Source organism: Myxine glutinosa, chromosome 2 (assembly GCF_964187855.1).
Source record: "Myxine glutinosa chromosome 2, kmMyxGlut1.1, whole genome shotgun sequence".
NCBI classification, from domain to species: Eukaryota; Metazoa; Chordata; class Myxini; order Myxiniformes; family Myxinidae; genus Myxine; species Myxine glutinosa.
The window spans coordinates 56516727-56538817 of record NC_136262.1 but is presented as its reverse complement, the minus strand read 5'-3'; the positions used below and the strand labels follow the sequence as shown (position 1 = coordinate 56538817).

Sequence of the window (22091 nt, the reverse complement as noted above, 5' to 3'; positions counted from 1 at the left end):
GACCATCCTATGTCTCAAAACCTAATTGTCCCGGAGTAATGCAATGAAGAAGAAGAGCATAGTAGAATGCCAACATACTGTCAATGTACCAAGAAACACTCGTACCAATTTAGTTTTGTTATTATGGAATAAAGTCATTTATTTATACATAACGTAGTTTACTGAAGGCATAGCATTTCCTAATGTATTTTGTAAAATATAATGTAACGTTCCTTTTTTGTAATAAAAGTTTTGAAAAGTTATTGTCAAAGTGTAAAATCATTCAATGAAGATTGCAAGATTCCTTTTTTTGTAATGAAAGCGATTGCATCCTTTACATTGATGTTGAGATATTACCGCAACAATTTGCATATTATAAAACAGTGGTAGTGGTTTGTATGCAGTTTGTAGCTGCTCAGCTGCATCATTATCTGGAGGCATGGCTCTGCCATTGATGCGGTGCCTCCCATTACCAGTAAGCCGGTGCTCCTTTTGCCAACCCCGGAAGGATGACAGGCTGAGTTACACCACCTGGTGTTAATTCAACAGCATGACAGGGGCTCAAACTTGGGACCTTAAGATCTCTGGCCAGCCACCTTAAACGGTAAGCCACTTAATGTGGGTTATGGAAGAGTTATGGAACCAAGCTCCATCACTGGGTCGGCATCTTGCAACTTATCAGCGGCTGCCCTCATATCCTTCAGTCCCTCAGCCAGGAACTTGAGGGTTAACTTGGACCTTGTCACCTCTTCATCCTCTTCACTGCCCACCCCCTCCTCAGAAACCTCGACGATGGCCTCCAATTCCAACCTCCCCATGCGAGGCGATGAGCTCCTCCAATTATTCAGGCTCCATGTCGTCGAAAGCTTCCCCTCCCATCTCCCGTGCCAATTCAGAAATTTTCCGCCTCTCCTCGGTGTTGTCGGGAAAGCCTCTGAAGTCTTTGACGTCCTGTGGCCATGCATTTTGCCAACAAGTGTTGATGGTGGAGGCTTTAGCTTCATCCAACGAGCCTTTGATGGCGCTGATGCAGTGGGCTATGTTGAAGTTTTTCCAACATTTCCTGGCGCTAAGTTCGAGGTTGGTCTCCATAGCCTCCAAGACGCGACGGAAGGTGTCGCAGGTGTAATATGTCTTGAAGAGGGCAATTACCCCTTGGTCGAGTGGTTGTATTAGGGAGGTGGTGTTGGGTGGCAGGAATATGACCTCGACATTGGGGTGGACTACCTTCAGCACCTTGGAGTGACCAGAAGCGTTGTCCACCAGGAGGAAAACCTTGAAGGAGAGGTTATTTTCTGCCAGGTACCTCTCCACTTGAGGGACGAAATAGGTATGGAATGAATCCATAAACATGGCAGCTGTTACCCACGTCTTTTTGGCCACCCTCCAAAATACGAGCAGAATATGCTTATTTTTGCTCTTGAGGGCACACGGGTTCAGGCAGGACACGGTATAGCATCATCCATTTCGTCATGCAGTCCCCTTTGGCGTTGGCGTAGAGAATAACAGATATCCGGGTGTGTTCCAGAAGTATCACTGTGGAAATATCACCACTTTATATTGCCCACGGAAGTTAGGGGTCGAGATGGATACTCGGGCATGAGCGTCGATACTTGTTAATATAATATCCTTCACAAGGAACTTCAATGCAGGAGGCCATGAGGCCCATGAAAGCCTGTGCTTTCATTACCAACATATGGTTATTTGTCCATGCTCTGTCCTTTTAAAATGCTGAGCATCAAGCAAGGAAGCAGCACGTACCATTTTAAAAGTCTTTGGTATGACTCGACGAAGTTTTGAACTGCTGACCTCCCAGACCCACAGCGGACACCCCAAGCATCACACGCCAAGGCTGCTTTTGGAATGCGAAGCCAAATTTCTCCACTGGACATGTGCCGTTTATCCTCTGCCAAAAGCTAAAGAGAGTGGGGATCAAGAGTTGTCTTTTCCACAAAGGTGAGTGTTCAGTCCTTTGTTTTGCCATTGGTTCAGGGATGAAAAGCGAGCCCAAGATCAATTCTGTTCATGGCGATGTCCTCTTCGCTCTGCAAAGTGAAGGGAATTGATTCAAACAGTGAGGTACCTGCAGGAAAAGGTTCAGCATTGCTCATTTGTAAATCAGAGGAGGTATATATTATCTAACGGTTCAAAAGGGGGGGGGGGGGGAGCTTCCATCAACGAAGCTTGAAACAGCTGTGGCAGAAGATGGCAAAAAATAGGGTGATCAACTATACAAGACAAGGTGATGTAACCATGTACACCTTTTCCTAAACTCAAAAATCTTCTTTTCTTCAATAAATAGTATGGTATACTCAGAGCAACACCGACATACACCTGCTTGTATTACAGGTGCAACAGAAAAGCTCACCGAATATTTGAATTAATTGCAGGAAGCACAACAAACGAAACTCCACCTGGAAGCTGTCGGAGGCAAGACTATAGCGAGAAGAATATCGGAACCAACGTCTTAAAAGCGATGCTTTGAAAAAGGTCTAATAGAAACAATACCTTCGTGAAGGTACAGTGTGGGCTCCATAGGAGGCAGGAGCTTGCTTGAACACTACAGTCAAAAGAGATTCAAACCAACAAGATATGATGGCTCATGAACATCCCCACGTGATTGTGGAACACCAGGAGGAGAATTTCGATAAAGTTCATTGTTTTTAAGAATTCCAAGAGACGTTTGGTGTTCGACTCAATATACAGTCAGTGCATTCAGTAGAATTTAGACCTGAATGAACAAAGATGGCTGTTTGGCCTTGCTATCCTAAACCTCATCTCCCATCTAGATAAGCGGAGGAGAAAGTTACAAGTTCAAGTGTAGAGTGCAATGCATCCTCAAAGAGTCTTGTTTTCCCAAAGTCCCCAAATCCCCAAAGAGTCTTGTTTTCCCAAAGTCCCCAAATCCTCAAAGAGTCTTGTTTTCCCAAAGTCCCCAAATCCCCAAAGAGTCTTGTTTTCCCAAAGTCCCCAAATCCCCAAAGAGTCTTGTTTTCCCAAAGTCCCCAAATCCTCAAAGAGTCTTGTTTTCCCAAAGTCCCAAAATCCTCAAAGAGTCTTGTTTTCCCAAAGTCCCCAAATCCCCAAAGAGTCTTGTTTTCCCAAAGTCCCCAAATCCTCAAAGAGTCTTGTTTTCCCAAAGTCCCCAAATCCTCAAAGAGTCTTGTTTTCCCAAAGTCCCAAAATCCTCAAAGAGTCTTGTTTTCCCAAAGTCCCAAAATCCTCAAAGAGTCTTGTTTTCCCAAAGTCCCAAAATCCTCAAAGAGTCTTGTTTTCCCAAAGTCCCCAAATCCCCAAAGAGTCTTGTTTTCCCAAAGTCCCCAAATCCTCAAAGAGTCTTGTTTTCCCAAAGTCCCAAAATCCTCAAAGAGTATTGTTTTCCCAAAGTCCCCAAATCCCCAAAGAGTCTTGTTTTCCCAAAGTCCCCAAATCCCCAAAGAGTCTTGTTTTCCCAAAGTCCCCAAATCCCCAAAGAGTATTGTTTTCCCAAAGTCCCCAAATCCCCAAAGAGTCTTGTTTTCCCAAAGTCCCCAAATCCCCAAAGAGTCTTGTTTTCCCAAAGTCCCCAAAGAGTCATGTTTTCCCAAAGTCCCCAAAGAGTCATGTTTTCACAAAGTCCCCAAATCTCCAAAGAGTATTGTTTTCCCAAAGTCCCCAAAGAGTCATGTTTTCCCAAAGTCCCCAAATCCCCAAAGAGTCTTGTTTTCCCAAAGTTCCCAAATCCCCAAAGAGTCTTGTTTTCCCAAAGTCCCCAAATCCCCAAAGAGTCTTGTTTTCCCAAAGTCCCCAAAGAGTCTTGTTTTCCCAAAGTCCCCAAAGAGTCTTGTTTTCCCAAAGTCCCCAAAGAGTATTGTTTTCCCAAAGTCCCCAAAACCCCAAAGAGTATTGTTTTCCCAAAGTCCCCAAATCCACAAAGAGTCTTGTTTTCCCAAAGTCCCCAAATCCCCAAAGAGTATTGTTTTCCCAAAGTTCCCAAATCCACAAAGAGTCTTGTTTTCCCAAAGTCCCCAAATCCCCAAAGAGTCTTGTTTTCCCAAAGTCCCCAAATCCCCAAAGAGTATTGTTTTCCCAAAGTCCCCAAATCCCCAAAGAGTCCTGTTTTCCCAAAGTCCCCAAATCCCCAAAAGGTATTGTTTTCCCAAAGTCCCCAAATCCACAAAGAGTCTTGTTTTCCCAAAGTCCCCAAATCCCCAAAGAGTCTTGTTTTCCCAAAGTCCCCAAATCCCCAAAGTGTATTGTTTTCCCAAAGTCCCCAAATCCCCAAAGTGTATTGTTTTCCCAAAGTCCCCAAATCCCCAAAGAGTATTGTTTTCCCAAAGTCCCCAAATCCCCAAAGAGTCTTGTTTTCCCAAAGTCCCCAAATCCCCAAAGAGTCTTGTTTTCCCAAAGTTCCCAAATCCCCAAAGAGTCTTGTTTTCCCAAATCCCCAAAGAGTCTTGTTTTCCCAAATTCCCCAAAGAGTATTGTTTTCCCAAAGTCCCCAAATCCCCAAAGAGTCTTGTTTTCCCAAAGTCCCCAAAGAGTATTGTTTTCCCAAAGTCCCCAAATCCCCAAAGAGTCTTGTTTTCCCAAATTCCCCAAAGAGTATTGTTTTCCCAAAGTCCCCAAATCCCCAAAGTCTTGTTTTCCCAAATCCCCAAAGAGTATTGTTTTCCCAAAGTTCCCAAATCCCCAAAGAGTATTGTTTTCCCAAAGTCCCCAAAATCCCCAAAGAGTCTTGTTTTCCCAAAGTCCCCAAATCCCCAAAGAGTCTTGTTTTCCCAAAGTCCCCAAATCCCCAAAGAGTCTTGTTTTCCCAAAGTCCCCAAAGAGTCTTATTTTCCCAAAGTCCCCAAATCCCCAAAGAGTCTTGTTTTCCCAAAGTTCCCAAAGAGTCTTGTTTTCCCAAAGTTCCCAAATCCCCAAAGAGTCCTGTTTTCCCAAAGTCCCCAAATCCCCAAAGAGTCTTGTTTTCCCAAAGTCCCCAAATCCCCAAAGAGTCTTGTTTTCCCAAAGTCCCCAAATCCCCAAAGAGTCTTGTTTTCCCAAAGTCCCCAAATCCCCCAAAGAGTCCTGTTTTCCCAAAGTCCCCAAATCCCCAAAGAGTCTTGTTTTCCCAAAGTCCCCAAATCCCCAAAGAGTATTGTTTTCCCAAAGTCCCCAAATCCCCAAAGAGTCTTGTTTTCCCAAAGTCCCCAAATCCCCAAAGAGTATTGTTTTCCCAAAGTTCCCAAATCCCCAAAGAGTATTGTTTTCCCAAAGTTCCCAAATCCCCAAAGAGTATTGTTTTCCCAAAGTCCCCAAAATCCCCAAAGAGTCTTGTTTTCCCAAAGTCCCCAAATCCCCAAAGAGTCTTGTTTTCCCAAAGTCCCCAAATCCCCAAAGAGTCTTGTTTTCCCAAAGTCCCCAAAGAGTCTTATTTTCCCAAAGTCCCCAAATCCCCAAAGAGTCTTGTTTTCCCAAAGTTCCCAAAGAGTCTTGTTTTCCCAAAGTTCCCAAATCCCCAAAGAGTCCTGTTTTCCCAAAGTCCCCAAATCCCCAAAGTGTATTGTTTTCCCAAAGTCCCCAAATCCCCAAAGAGTCTTGTTTTCCCAAAGTCCCCAAATCCCCAAAGAGTCCTGTTTTCCCAAAGTCCCCAAATCCCCAAAGAGTCTTGTTTTCCCAAAGTCCCCAAATCCCCAAAGAGTCTTGTTTTCCCAAAGTCCCCAAATCCCCAAAGAGTCTTGTTTTCCCAAAGTCCCCAAATCCCCCAAAGAGTCCTGTTTTCCCAAAGTCCCCAAATCCCCAAAGAGTCTTGTTTTCCCAAAGTCCCCAAATCCCCAAAGAGTCTTGTTTTCCCAAAGTCCCCAAATCCCCAAAGAGTCTTGTTTTCCCAAAGTTCCCAAATCCCCAAAGAGTCTTGTTTTCCCAAAGTTCCCAAATCCCCAAAGAGTCTTGTTTTCCCAAAGTCCCCAAATCCCCAAAGAGTCTTGTTTTCCCAAAGTCCCCAAATCCCCAAAGTGTATTGTTTTCCCAAAGTCCCCAAATCCCCAAAGAGTCTTGTTTTCCCAAAGTCCCCAAATCCCCAAAGAGTCTTGTTTTCCCAAAGTCCCCAAATCCCCAAAGAGTCTTGTTTTCCCAAAGTCCCCAAATCCCCAAAGTGTATTGTTTTCCCAAAGTCCCCAAATCCCCAAAGTGTATTGTTTTCCCAAAGTCCCCAAATCCCCAAAGAGTCTTGTTTTCCCAAAGTCCCCAAATCCCCAAAGAGTCTTGTTTTCCCAAAGTCCCCAAATCCCCCAAAGAGTCCTGTTTTCCCAAAGTCCCCAAATCCCCAAAGAGTCTTGTTTTCCCAAAGTCCCCAAATCCCCAAAGAGTCTTGTTTTCCCAAAGTCCCCAAAGAGTCTTGTTTTCCCAAAGTTCCCAAATCCCCAAAGAGTCTTGTTTTCCCAAAGTTCCCAAATCCCCAAAGAGTCTTGTTTTCCCAAAGTCCCCAAATCCCCAAAGAGTCTTGTTTTCCCAAAGTCCCCAAATCCCCAAAGTGTATTGTTTTCCCAAAGTCCCCAAATCCCCAAAGAGTCTTGTTTTCCCAAAGTCCCCAAATCCCCAAAGAGTCTTGTTTTCCCAAAGTCCCCAAATCCCCAAAGAGTCTTGTTTTCCCAAAGTTCCCAAATCCCCAAAGAGTCTTGTTTTCCCAAAGTCCCCAAATCCCCAAAGTGTATTGGAAAGATAGCTGGATTTTCTTTCACTCCAGCACTTCCTCCCCCACCCTAGTATTTACGATACCTGTCCACTCCACTGCCGCTCTTTACACATACTGTATCTGCTCACAAACATTCTGTCCTTTCTCTCCCCACTCCGACATTGGGTTAACTTCCCTTCTCTCTCGCCTACTCTTCGTGAAAGGCATCATGGATGTTTGGCATCAACCCACGAATGCTGGCAGACATGTCCTCCAGTTTAACGTTTTTCCTTGGGACGGTACACACATTTATGCCTCACCCTACATGCGAAACACTGGGATAACAGATTTATACCTGGGTCTGGATTCAAGCCCAGGATAGACATCCAAAAGGTGAGTACTTCTAAGTTATCATGCCAGCCCTTTCTTAAGACTTTTACGTGTACATAATCATTATGTTATTTAGCATGTACCTAATGTACATAATCAATACATATAAATGGTATTGCATTCCAAAAGAAATTCCCCCGTAATGGACCTTTGCATACAAAGTGGAGGCACGAGAAGGAGCTAGAACATAGAATGGATGATGACGTAACATGACAAAAGGAACAGAAGGAAGGGAGATGTGGGGACGCAGCAACAGCATGGTTGAGGGACAAATATATAGAGAGACTCGGACAAATAATGGATGTGGGGAAGACTTTGTTGAGCAAGATGGATACAGCCGCAAACCCTCAGGAAGGAAAAAACTGGAAATTGGGAAGGAGGTGGGCTTGTGGAGGGTTATTGGAAGTAGAAAAATCATGGTATTGGATGGGGGACGATCTGAGATGATGGGGAACAGCTGGCTTGAAGACCTGGAGGGAAGAACAAGATTGAAGAGAAAGTGCAAGTTGGTTCCACATGTGGGGAAAAAGAGGAATGAATGAATGGAGATGAGCAGAAAGGAAGTCACGTCAACTTTATTCGAGTTTCATGTAGCAATTGTTGATTGGGTGGATAAGGGAAGTGCAGTTGACGTCGTACTGTTTATCTATATTTTCAGAAGGCATTGGATAAGATACCACACAGGAGGCTCTTAGCTAAAGTGAGGACTTGTGGAATGGATTGTCGGGTAGCTAACTGGATTAGAAACTGGATCAATCATGGGAAGCAAAGAGTGGCTGTGAGTGGGAGGATATTCCAGCCAGGAGGATGTAAGTGGTGGTGCATCCTGAGGGATCGGTACAGAGACCATTATTAGTCATAATTTACATCATTGATTTGGATAGTGGGGTTCAGAGTCACCTTTCCAAATTTGCAGATGACGCAAAACTCGGAGGTTCATCTTTCCATCGCTACACTTTTCCCAGCAACTGCAAAACCCAGACTCTCGCACGGGAGTTGAGAGTCTTCAGATGGTCTGGTCTTCCAGGCAGTCTCTGGTAAGACAAGGCAATCTCAGAGATGCTCCATTGTTTGATGAACCTTTTCACAGTCACAATTGGTTGGGCCATTTTGATTGCATCCCCACATCCGCATAAGGTCTCTGCAATGTCCAACTCCTGTCGTGAGGTGATTGAGACACGGGCAGTTTGGCCATGTTTCACAGGCTCCTCCTGGATGCAAGGCAGACAAGTCAGGAGACGACGATGGTTCACGAGCAAGCGGTATTCAATGACAAAGGTCAAAACCGACATTGAAAATATATAAATAGGAATGTATTATCTATTTATGAGACTAGTTAGCTACACAATACCGAAAATTCGGTTCGATTCCGACAACTTTGAAAATTTGACCTCTGTGACCTTGAAATGTCAAAACGAAGGTTACTGACCTTGAAATGAGATATAAAATTATGTATGATCAGTTATGAGGTTAGTTAGCTACACAATACCGAAAATTCGGTTCAATTCCGACAACTTTGAAACTTTGACCTTTGTGAACTTCAAAGGTCAAAGGTCGAGGATTCTGAAATTTGTTGGAAAACTTGTATTTCATGATGTATGTGATAATATAAGATCATGTACGACATTTCACCCTATCAGGAAGTGAACAATGTAATAAAACCATCAAAAATCGACTTTTCTAAATTTCGTGACCTTGGGGCGAAAATGAAAAATCGAGCTCCGTGGGGCTGGACACATGACATTGGCCTAACCAAATACCGAAACCCCTGTCAGATTCCACCAACTCCCTCGGAGAAGATGTAGCTTCAACTCCGTTACCCCCCTAAAAAGACATCTTTTTCGGGCGTGGCTCTGCCCACAATGGGCGCAATATGCCCACTCTAGGCAGGACACAACTAGATCATGATATCAACCTCCCACCCAAGTTTCATCAAGACCGGATGATATCATCGGGTAGTTATGCTGCGGACAGACAGACACACACACAGACAGACGCACACACATGACGAATATAGTGGTCACTTGATAACGCGTGAACCAATTATTATCAGAGAGGGGTTGATCGGATTCAGCAAATCCTCGAAAATTTCATAGTTTGGGCAAAATTCAGTTTACAATAAAGAAATGTAAGGTGCTGGGGATGGGTAAGAATAATGAAAATAGAGATGACATAATACAAGGGGCAATCTTGGAGCGTGTCATACAGAAGAAGATTCTGGGGGTGCTGGTCGACTAGTCAATATGTTTATGGGGTGGGGGGGGGGGGGCATAAAGAGACAGGACAGAGCCAGGCAGCTATAGGTAAAGTTAATAGGATTTTAGGTTATACCAGTATTCTTAGGGGATAAATTACAAATCAAAAGAGGTTGTTTTAACATTGTATCGGAATTTAGTGAGGCCTCATCTACAATATTGTGGTCCGTTTGGTCACCACATCTGAGGATGTATTTAGCTGCCATTGCCGAGAACAACTACTTTGATTCCGGGGCCTAGCTAAACTAAGCTATGATGAGCGGCTGAAGGAAAACAGGACTTTTTATTTTAGAAAGGAGATGGAGACAGACATCAGGATTCGGATGGCAATGATGAAAGACAGCGCTATATGAACATGATAGTGTATGAGGAACGGGTTTACGAGTCATCCAAGGAAGGAGAGAAGAAGAGAATGGAAAGCGGATTGGGAGAAAGTTGTTTAGAAGGAAAGTATGTGGGAAGATTCACTTTTAAAAGGTTTAAATTGTTGGAGTGAGAGGAGAGGATGAAGAAGAATGCAAAAGAGGATTGCAAAAGAGGAACGCAAGTTCAGGACTGAAGGAATTTTTATGACTTGGGACTGAAAGATGATGAATGTCATTTAATTATTATAATTTAAGGTCATTTTTAGAAGGAAGAAAGGAAGAAGGGAAAGGTTTTGAGGTAGGGTAGAAAGGGTCACGTTTCATGCGGGCAATATTTTGCAAGACTTGGATAAGGAAGCAGGGCCAAGGACAAGTGGGCAACACTTGGTCAACAGACACCGAGATAGACAACCAAACATGAGGTAAAGACAGTTTTATTGTCGTTTATTTATTTATTTATTAGACAGATGCTACAAGGAAATAATTACAGCGAGGGTGACAAATAATGGGACAGTGGAAAGAAACACGGCGAGTGGGAATAGAAAACAGTTGGAAAAAAAACAGGTGGGCCCAAAACTATCCCATTATTGCAAAAAAATATCCCGTTAATATCCTTTCAACCATTTCCTCCCATCAGGGGTGAAAATCATGTTCCATCCACACATTGAAAATAAACTAAACAGATAACAAAAAGAGAATACAGTCTGGCATCCCTCCTTGCTCTCCAAACTGCCAATGCAATCCAAGGCCAACTCCACACATGGATTACTGACTCCCTCTACTCTCGTAGCCAACATGTGGCTCTCAACGACATGGATTACTAACTCCCTCTACTCTCGTAGCCAACGTGTGGCTCTCAACGACATGGATTACTAACTCCCTCTACTCTCGTAGCCAACGTGTGGCTCTCAACGACATGGATTACTGACTCCCTATACTCTCGTAGCCAACGTGTGGCTCTCAACGACATGGATTACTGACTCCCTCTACTCTCGTAGCCAACGTGTGGCTCTCAACGACATGGATTACTGACTCCCTCTACTCTCGTAGCCAACGTGTGGCTCTCAACGACATGGATTACTGACTCCCTCTACTCTCGGAGCCAACGTGTGGCTCTCAACGACATGGATTGCTGACTCCCTCTACTCTCATAGCCAACGTGTGGCTCTCAACGACATGGATTACTGACTCCCTCTACTCTCGTAGCCAACGTGTGGCTCTCAACGACATGGATTGCTGACTCCCTCTACTCTCGTAGCCAACGTGTGGCTCTCAACGACATGGATTACTGACTCCCTCTACTCTCGTAGCCAACGTGTGGCTCTCAACGACATGGATTGCTGACTCCCTCTACTCTCGTAGCCAACGTGTGGCTCTCAACGACATGGATTACTGACTCCCTATACTCTCGTAGCCAACATGTGGCTCTCAACAGATGGCAAACCCTTCCATCTACTTTACAAAAATCCTCTCAAAGAAGTTCGGTTACTCAAGCTCTTGGTCTCACTATCAGCCATGATCTTTCTTGGACAAGCTACATTTCAAAGTTGGCCTACAAAGCCAGTCACAGACTCGGCATCCTCCATCATGTTTAGTTCAACTCCAGCTCTATGTAATGTAACATTTGCTGAACACTGCATGCTATGGCCTTCTATGATGAATTTGCCATCATCTGTCCAGTGTGTTTCAGCAATTCCCAATATTTCCCATTTGAATTTCTGCATCTTGTTTCGTAGTACGGTATTGTCAAGGTTTTCTTGCTGATGCAATGTCCTAACATTCCATGTGCCAATTCCTTCATATCTTGGTTTTGGTCATTCGTATCGCCCTTCTATCCTTGAATATATCAGCTTCAGCCTTTCCATTTGGGTTTCCTCGTTGAGTTCCTCCATTTGGGTTTGGAGCTGGGGCGTCATGTTGCTCTACGCTCTATATAATAGGCCCCTCGGACGAGATGGCAGGTTTGTAGAAGCAGGGGCTCTAACCCTGGTGCTGTGTCATTTCTTCATCATCATGGTTCAGTTTCGCTCAAAGTTAGCCAAGCGGTTGAGACTTTCCTCTCCTGGTCACCCTGATCTGTTCATCACCAACTGAATAAATAAAGTCAGTTCGTTCCCAGTCCCACCACGAGAAAGTGGCTCAGGAAGTTTTACCCATAATCTCACAAGTCGGTCACTCCCTCCCCTTTTTACAAAGTGCACCAGGGGCGGTCTCCTCCTTGTATAAAAAAACCACCTTTAGAGGCCATTTTTCCCCGCAAGCGGGGGTTGGCCTTTTTCGGGCACCGTGGTTGTTGTTGTTTTTTGGTCCCCTTTTTGAAGCAATGTTTTACGGCCGGATGCCCTTCCTGACGCCAACCCTTTTTGTCGCCTTTAACGACAAACAGGGAATTACCAGTGAACTGGTACTCAATTAGCCGACCTCGGAAGGTCGACAGGCTGAGTCAACCCCCCTGGCGTTAATTCAGCGATCGACCGGGATTCGAACCCAGGATCCTAGGATCCTAAGCCGGCACCCTAGCCGCTAGCCCAACACCAGGGTTTGGGTCCTTGTATGGTCAATCATAATAATCAAACAAGAAAGAGCAGAGATTGCAGACCCTCGCCAGGACGTGTTTTGGTAGTTTTTTTAAGGCTTTTGTGTTAAAACAAATATGGCGGTCAAACCAAGTGACCGATGACGTCATCATTATTTTATTATTTTTTTCTCCATCAAATTATCCCGAGATGATGCTCAATAAATTTCATCTTGATCGGATGAAGTTTTGTACTTGTCGAATTATGATGTCATAATGGAGGCACCCATGACATCATCATTAAGACATGTTATTCCCCTTGGAAAGTTCTTTTCAATAAGCCATGTCTCGTTTTTTTCTATGCACCGCTTTCGGAGATATTTTTCGCTTTTTCCCAAGATGGTGCCCGTACCACGTGAACTATTACGTCATAATTAACATACAAATTCTACAAGGAGAGGTGCACCGATGGTGAAAATTTCCTGTTAACTGGACCAACGGTTGCAGAGAAAATCATATTTATTCTGTGCGGACAAACAAACACAGACATACAAACATACAAACAAACTGACTCAAATGCAATACCCTCTCCTCAGGCGAGGGTAATTATGACAAGAGGTACAGGTTTTTTGGGCCCGCTTCTTGGGGCTGCATCTTATTTAACACGTTACATTCGTTCTTCATGCCTGTTGTTTGTGTAATTTATGAAGTCGCTAAAAACAGCAAGTTTCCTGTTTGGAATGATTTTCAATTGTGTTTGACAGACAGACCGAGTAAAAAATTACCTCACTCCTCTGTGTGCATATGTGCTCGGGACAAGATTCCTTACAATTTGCCAGAATCAGAGCCCAAGGACTGATAAATTAAAAGTTCTTGTTCTAATTCATGTTCCAAATCGTGTTTCAAAAGATAAAATTCAATTCAAATTAAGTAGTTCCTCAATCGTAGACTGACGTCTGTAGATAGACAGACAGACAAGGTGAACAACTGGTTCACCCTGCTTTTCACCTTGCGCGATCAGGGTAATACATCCATAAAGCTCACGGCGTAATTGATCTGTGGTCATTTCCCATGGGGTTCGAAGTGGGGATGGGAACAGTGACAGGCTCAGGGACATACTAGAGTGTTAAAAAATGGATAAGAAAAAAATGTTTGTTCACTTTTTTTAATATTTAAAAAATGTTTTTATTATTTTATTATTATTATATGTTTTTTTAATCCTTCAAAAACTTTTTTTTTTTGGTATACAAGATCGAGGCTCGTGAAAGAGCTAACATTAATCACAAAAAAAAATCTGACACATAAAACATATAATAAGGGGAGCGGTAGACAAGATGGGGAGAGATGGGGAAGCACACAAACGCAACATTTGAGAGCAGGGAGATCGGGACATCGGGAGATCTGAGGGAGGGAGAGCGCTTGGGGGGAGGAGGCATGGGAAGGGTGGGGGGAGGAGGCATGGGAAGGGTGGGGGGAGGGGGGCAGGAGAAGTATAAAACACAAGGACACTGCAACGACTTCCAGGAAAGAAGTTGGTATTTCAAAAAAGTGGATCTGGGGTGAATTAGCGGGGGAATAAAAGATGAAGGTTTTGGATTTTTTTTATTTTTTGGATACAACATCGAGGCTCGTGTAAGAGCTAACAATAATGACAAACAAACAAGCAAAAAACAAACGGACGCATAAGACGAAATAAAGGGAGCGGGAGACAAGATGGGGAGAGAGGGGAAAGCACACAAGTACAACATTTGAGAGCAGGGATATCGGGAGATCTGTGGGAGGGAGGGGGCTTGTGGGGAGGAGGCGTGGGAGGGGGGGGGGGGGGTTGGGAGAGAGGTGAAAAAAAAACACATGGACACTGCTAGGACTTCCAGGAAAGAAGTCGGAATTTCAGAAAAGTGGATCTGGGGTGAATTAACAGGGGTAGAAAAGATCAAGGTTTTGGATGGGGGAAGATAAGAGATGGTAGTGAACAGCTGTTTTAAAGACCTGGAGGGATGAGTGGGATTGAAGAGAGTGAGGGAGTTTGTTCCAGAGGTGGGAGAAAAGAGGAATGAAAGAATGAAGGTGAGCAGAGAGTCTTGATTTTGGCAGTTTGACCAGAAGAGGGTTGCAGAAGAACTTCCCATGTTTATCCCCCAACGAGTTCCCAAATATGAAATACTCGTGTAAACTAGCCGATTCCAGCCCATTGCAAAGGACGAAGGGATGTTTGGCATATTCGCCACGCTTGCCAAGTGCAGAGTACTGCACTGAAAGAAAGAAGCAACTGGCATCTATCACCTGAAACATAAACCAGTTTACCATAATGATCTCCTATTTACACCTGCAGTGTATCAATACCTTGAGAGCTTGTTTACTGGACATTGCATGGGATGGATTTGAACCAGGCTTATTATAATAATCAATTAAGTTGAAATACTGGGGGCTGGCTTTGCCTATTTAATGGTATATTATGCAACCTCAGAACATGCATGCCACGCATATTAAACATTACATTTTTCAATGAATTTGACAGGTGGGACTTAATTATTATTACCCTGCGCTCGCGAAGCCAAAAGCGGGGTTAAGCATTCAGTTACGTACGTGTACCGTGTGCCGTACATGTGCCGTGTGCCATTTGCCGTGCGTGTGCCGTACGTGTCTGCATTTTAAAAATTCATTTTCTCGGCAACCGTTAGTCCGATTGACGTGAAAATTTCACCATAGGAGGGCCTCCTCCTGTAGAATATTTTAATGATCATTATGACGTCATAGGTTACATGCTACAGGCGCCATCTTGGAAAAATTTCGCACCTCTATATCTCTGAAACTACTCCATGGAAAAAAATGAGACCTGGCTCATTGTCAAGTACTCCCCATGGGGAATAAGATATGTTAATGGTGATGTCATCGCTGCCTTTGTTATTACGTCATAATTCGACAAGTGCAACATTTATCCATCCGATCATTATTTTAAAAAATTCAGCAACTGTTGGTCTGATGGACACGAAATTTTCACCATAGGAGCACCACCTCCTTTAGAATATTTTAATGATAATCATGACGTCATGGGTCATGTGGTATAGTCATCATAGTGGTATAGTCATAGTCATGTCGTCACCATCATAGGTCATGTGGCCATCCTAGAAAAACCAAAAAATGTTGCACCTCTATATCTCCAAAACCGCTGCATTGAAAAAATGTAAACATGGCTCATTGTAAAGAACTCCATATGGGGAAGAGGTGTTGTTAACGATGACGTCATTGGTGCCATAATTATGACGTCATAATTCGACAGGGACAACGCTTAGTGTGATCAGTTTGAAATGTATTGAGCATGATCTATGCAACAATTACAGTGCATTCAGAAAGTATTCAGACCCCTTCACTTTTTCACATTTTGTTATGTTGCAGCCTTATGCTGAAATCGTTTAAATTCATTTTTTCCCTCATCAATCTACACTCAATACCCCATAATGACAAAGAGAAAACAGGATTTTAGAAAGTTTTGCAAATTTATTAAAAAGAAAAAACTGAAATATCACATTGACATAAGTATTCAGACCCTTTGCTAAGACACTTTAGATTTAGCTCAGGTGCCTCCCATTTCTCATGATCATCTTTGAGATGCTTCTACACCTTAATTGGAGTCCACCTGTGGTAAATTCAATTGATTGGACATGATTTGGAAAGGCACACACCTGTCTATATAAGGTCTCGCAGCTGACAATGCATATCAGAGCAAAAACCAAGCCATGAGGTCGAAGGAACTGCCTGCGGAGCTCAGAGACAGGATTGTGTCGAGGCACAGATCTGGGGAAGCCTACAAAAAATCTCTGCTGCATTGGAGGTTCCCAAGAGCACAGTGGCCTCCATAATTCTTAAATGGAATAAGTTAGGAAAAAACGGAAGCCTCTCCTCAGTGAAAGACACATGAAAGCCCGCCTGGAGTTTGCAAAAAAGAACCTAAAGGACTCTCAGACTGTGAGAAACAAGATTCTGTGGTCTGATGAAACCAAGATTGAACTGTTTGGCTTCCGTCTGGCCACTCTGCCATGAAGCCCAGATCGGTGGAGTGTTGCAGTGATGGTTGTCCTTCTGGAAGTTTCTCCCATCTCCACACAGGATCTCTGGAACTCAGCCAGAGTGACCATCGGGTTCTTGGTCACCTCTCTTGCCAACGCCCTTCTCCCCCGATTGCTCAGTTTGGCCGGGCGGCCAGCTCTAGGAAGAGTCCTGGTTGTTCCAAAAGTTCTTCCATTTAAGAATTATGGAGGCCACTGTGCTCTGGGAACCTTCAATGCAGCAGAGATTTTTTGTGGGCTTCCCCATATCTGTGCCTCGACACAATCCTGTCTCTGAGCTCTGCAGGCAGTTCCTTCGACCTCATGGCTTGGTTTTTGCTCTGATATGCATGGTCAGCAGACAGGTGTGTGCCTTTCCAAATCATGTCCAATCAATTGAATTTACCACAGGTGGACTCCAATCAAGGTGTAGAAACATCTCAAAGATGACCAAGAGAAATGGGAGGCACCTGAGCTAAATCTAAAGTGTCATAGCAAAGGGTATGAATACTTATGTCAATGTGATATGTCAGTTTTTTATTTTTAATAAATTTGCAAAACTTTCTAAAATCCTGTTTTCTCTTTGTCATTATGGGGTATTGAGTGCAGATTGATGAGGGAAAAAATGAATTTAAACGATTTCAGCATAAGGCTACAACATAACAAAATGTGAAAAAAGTGAAGGGGTCTGAATACTTTCTGAATGCACTGTATATTAGAGAATATAAATTTATGATGTCATCGCTCATGTGGTCTGGCTGCCATATTGGATCAAAGAAAAAAACAGAAGAGGTGGCTCGCACCAAGTTGACTGCGCAGGGTATGTATTCTATGAATACCTTCTAGTTAGTTAAGCCATGGTACCTGCTCAAAGGCCTACGTTTTGAAAGGGTAGCAGAAGATCTTCGACGTCCACATTGTGGTGCGTATACGTCACCCTGAAAAGCCATGAGAATTGAATGAGAAATCATTGTTATGCAATATTATAAAATATATTAATAATCCATATTATTGTTAGAGAAATAAATATTATGTCGTTATACTAATATTATATCTATACTATATACAAATATCTAAGCCTCGTGCAAGAGTTTGTAAGAAATTGTGTATATATATTACATTTGGAACAAATCATTAGTATGGGCATCCATGCACTTTAAGATAACTTATAAAGACATGAGCATATACCATGGACAAGCAGATATAGTACAGATGGGATTTGAACCTGGGTTCCCGACATCATGAGTCAGGAGTTGAGATGAGAATTCCAGAGGCGAACAAGAGTAACAAAACTTGTGATTACTGTTGTTATTATTATTATTATTATTAATTTTGTTTATGACATGGACCTGGCTATCCACAGGACTGGGTGCTCTCAGGAGACGAGTCGTGTTGCTGATTGAGGACACACGTCGACCATTTGGCTCTCTGCGCGTCCCTTTACCCGCTCGCTTTGTGCTGTTGCGAATTGGCAGCTCCTAAAAGCAACGGCCTCTCTCGGGGGACATGAAAGCATAACATAAAATACGAAGAAAAATGCGTAAAAGAGGGAAAGAAAAAGTTGTAGCACTTCATAAAAGTTTCAGCTGGGGCTAGTCCGCTCTCTATCAGAGTGCCACGGACACCCTGCAACTCCCACGTGTGTTCTCCGTAAAGGATTTGAAAACGAAAATGAGATACTGAACACTTTGCTCCTAATACAGCTGTTTATCCTCCCCCAACGAGTTCCCAATTCAGAGTCTGGATTCTGGAATATTACAAAATGTGCAGAAAGTGTGCGTTTTCCAGTTAAAGTGCACACAAAAAGATCCTGCTAGCCCAGTTGGGATGAAGACAATGAACCTGCGCTGTTACGTCAAGTCATGTTCACCTGGTGGAAGAATGAATGCTTCGCTATTTCTGACAGAACTCCAGGTCATTTGTCACAACGTTCCTCTTTTGGGAGTTCACTTGAGACCATTATGACGTCATCGTGGAAGTTGTGCAGTGCAGTGCGCAAAAGCGCATCACATTTCTCACGACAATGCACCTGCGCATCGTCACCTGCTGCAAGCCGTACATTGCTTTGATGTAGCTCAAACTTTGAAGTCCAATGATGAAAAGGTAAGAACTGGTAATGGCAGACACTTTCATTCCACCCAAAGTGCTTAATGTTAGTTCAGAAGTGTTTTGATTTGCAAGTGTTCATGCAGTAAAACCACGAACTGCAGGTGTGCCACAGCTCACCTGCATATGGTACATACCACACATTCGTCGGTCTCGGCATTTCATCCAAAACAGGTCGTATATATGCACACACACAAACACATATATATATATATATACAGTGCATTCAGAAAGTATTCAGACCCCTTCACTTTTTTCACATTTTGTTATGTTGCAGCCTTATGCTGAAATCGTTTAAAATCATTTTTTCCCTCATCAATCTACACTCAATACCCCATAATGACAAAGAGAAACAGGATTTTAGAAAGTTTTGCAAATTTATTTAAAAAAAAAAACTGAAATATCACATTGACATAAGTATTCAGACCCTTTGCTATGACATTTGAAATTTAGCTCAGGTACCTCCCATTTCTCTTGATCATCTTTGAGATGTTTCTACACCTTGATTGGAGTCCACCTGTGGTAAATTCAATTAATTGGACATGATTTGGAAAGGCACACACCTGTCCATATAAGGTCTCACAGCTGACAATGCATATCAGAGCAAAAACCAAGCCATGAGGTCGAAGGAACTGCCTGCAGAGCTCAAAGACAGGATTGTGTCGAGGCACAGATCTGGGGAAGCCTACAAAAAAATGTCTGCTGCATTGAAGGTTCCCAAGAGCACAGTGGCCTCCATAATAATTAAATGGAAGAAGTTTGGAACAACCAGGACTCTTCCTAGAGCTGGCCGCCCGGTCAAACTGAGCAATCGGGGGAGAAGGGCCTTGGTAAGAGAGGTGACCAAGAACCCGATGGTCACTCTGGCTGAGCTCCAGAGATCCTGTGTGGAGATGGGAGAAACTTCCAGAAGGACAACCATCACTGCAACACTGCACCGATCTGGGCTATATGGCAGAGTGGCCAGACGGAAGCCAAACAGTTCAATCTTGGTTTCATCAGACCACAGAATCTTGTTTCTCACAGTCTGAGAGTCCTTTAGGTGCTTTTAGGCAAACTCCAAGCGGGCTTTCATGTATCTTTCACTGAGGAGAGGCTTCCGACTAAATGTGTTATCAAAATATGATGTTAACTCACGTTTGTAATTGAGATATTATCAAACCAGTGAAACGTCATTATCTGTTCACTTCCGGATTCGGGAGCAAGGTCCGTGTCAATTGCATTACATTTCAAAACCATAATTGTATTGAGGAATTTCTGAAACCTCCTACCTACCTTAGATACCCGCTGGAACCCAAAACGTTCCACAGAAGGTCATTATATTTCCTTTTAGTGAAATATGCAACTGTAATGGTTACTCAGTGTTGTCCTCCTGTCATGTGACCAAATTCTCAACTCTGATTGGTGTACATTTTGGGGGACATGCATACAGACAGACAAACGCTGTTCGGGCTACGCCGCATTGCCATACGGGCTATGCCACAAAAAGAAAATGTCTGCAGGTGCATGTCTGATCACAGATGGATGGATATAAAAGCATGTTTTTGTCTGCATTCTTATACGTACTTCTCTCTAATTAAGCAGCCGTTGTCATTCATTCAGAATCTGCCTTGTGATGTGTTTGGCAGCAAGAAACCATTCAGAACATTTTATTATACAGTACAGTACTCAGTGTGAATGTTTGGTGTTGTTGCTTAATTAAAAGGATTCCTACAAGTGCAGAAAGGGGCCATCTATTTATTACGCACGCCATATTGAAAATACAGTACACTAATGCCGAATTTTGATCCCTCCTTTACCCCTCCAAATATGCTGTATATGTATACTCCCTTCTTCCTTACACAGACACCTTCCCAACATCCTCCCTCCCTCCCCACTTTTTCCAACACTCCCCTCATGTCCTTTCCTCCCTTTCTCAATATAAATATTCTCATTCAACACAGACACCACTATACATACGTAATTAAAAGATGGACCCAAAAGAAAAGTCGCTGGTAAAAAAGTTGAAATGTTTTGTTTTCTGATACTCACTTGGTTTATCACTGACACAAGCATGACGACTCAATCACGTAAGTGATACAAAGAGTAAAGTGTTTTTTTCTCTTGTGCGTTTGGAGCATTCCAATTTTTTTCACAAAATTGCAGGGATTATATATACTAGCAAACACTCCCACCCAGGAAGTACCCTTCTCAGCCCACCTACGGTGGGCAATGTGCTGCGGCACATTTGTGGTAATGCACTTTATAATTTTTGAAAGGAATTTTCTTGATCACAACATAATACTCCACATCATAATTTTGAGAAGGATCATATTGTTATATGTACGGGGGAATGGGGAGGGCGGGTTCCAAAGCGAGACTGTGGTACGTGTAATATGGTCCGCGTGTTTCGAGTAGGTTAGATTGCCATGTAACAGGGACCTGTCAGAGTAAGTCGTCTTGTTACACGTGACGCTGAGGAGGCAGCGTATGTAATGTATAGACAGTATAGTCAGGTTAAGATTGCATGTGTAAACACCTCTAGTTAGCGGGTGGGGCAAGGTGAGGGCTGCTGGCCACAAAAAAGCGCAACATGCTTTAAAATGACACCAATCACGATCTGTATGGCTTGCTGTACAAGCCATGATGGCGTAATATGCTGTGGAGACCCAGAAGACGGGAAGTACCTTTTTTATTGCGGCCGCCCTGTGGGCAGAACGGCCTGGGAATAGCACCTCCCACAAGGGTGAGCAGCAAATCACAAGGCCCGCAGCAGGAAAATGTGGCCCCGGAGTATGGAGGGTGGACTAGAGGCCCAAACGATCCGCCTGCAGAAGCTTGTGGGAAGAAGCTATGTGGAAAAAGTACGGAGAGTGACGGTTGGTTATGGACACACACATACAGAGTAGTAGTGAGATCTTGAAAAAAAGAGCATCATTCTCTGTTCCATCGTTGCTCAAGGACGGCTCTCTGAAATGTGGATACTGTTCTCGAGCTGCATCATCACCCTGCACAATACTCAGCATCACACAAAAGGTCCCTGGTGTTGGGCTAGCGGCTAGGGTGCCGGCTTAGGATCCTAGGATCCTGGGTTCGAATCCCGGTCAATCGCTGAATTAACGCCAGGGGGGTTGACTCAGCCTGTCATCGAATCCCGGTCAATCGCTGAATTAACGCCAGGGGGGTTGACTCAGCCTGTCATCCTTCCGAGGTCGGCAAATTTGAGTACCAGTTCACTGGTAATTCCCTGCTTGTCGTTAAAGGCGGCAAAAAGGGTTGGCGTCAGGAAGGGCATCTGGCCGTAAAACATTGCTTCAAAAAGGGGACCGAAAAACAACAACAACCACAGTTCCCGAAAAAGGCCAACCCCCGCTTGCGGGGAAAAATGGCCTCTAAAGGTGTTTTTTTTTTTTTTTTACACAAAAGGGAAGGCCTTGCCTGCATTTCTATTGTTTGTGAAAGTACGGTCTCGAACACACCAAGTGGGTTAGGAATTGTTCTTATTACCAAATTTCTTGAGTTTATAGCAATAATAACAAATTTGTATTGTGTAAATTCTACATATACACTACATGACCAAAAGTATGTGGACACCCGAACATCTCATTCCAAAATCCTGGGCATTAATATGGAGTTGGTTCACCCTTTGCTGCTATAACAGCCTCCACTCTTCTGGGAAGGCTTTCCAACAGATGTTGAAACATTGCTGCGGGGATTTGCTTCCATTCAGCCACAAGAGCATGAGTGAGGTCGTGCACTGATGTTGGGCAATGAGGCCTGGCTCGCAGTTGGCGTGACAATTCATCCCAAAGGTGTTCG

General features: G+C 43.6%; 1 long non-coding RNA gene across 1 annotated transcript; it reads right to left on the bottom strand.

The window, feature by feature from the left end:
- Positions 1-124: 124 nt before the first annotated feature.
- On the bottom strand, positions 125-21271 carry LOC144891043 (uncharacterized). The gene is made up of 4 exons (XR_013622673.1): positions 20960-21271; positions 17052-17125; positions 7907-8217; positions 125-2024 (listed from the first exon to the last, which is right to left on the bottom strand). It is a non-coding gene; the product is annotated as an uncharacterized LOC144891043 (long non-coding RNA).
- Between the last annotated feature and the right edge of the window lie 820 nt (positions 21272-22091).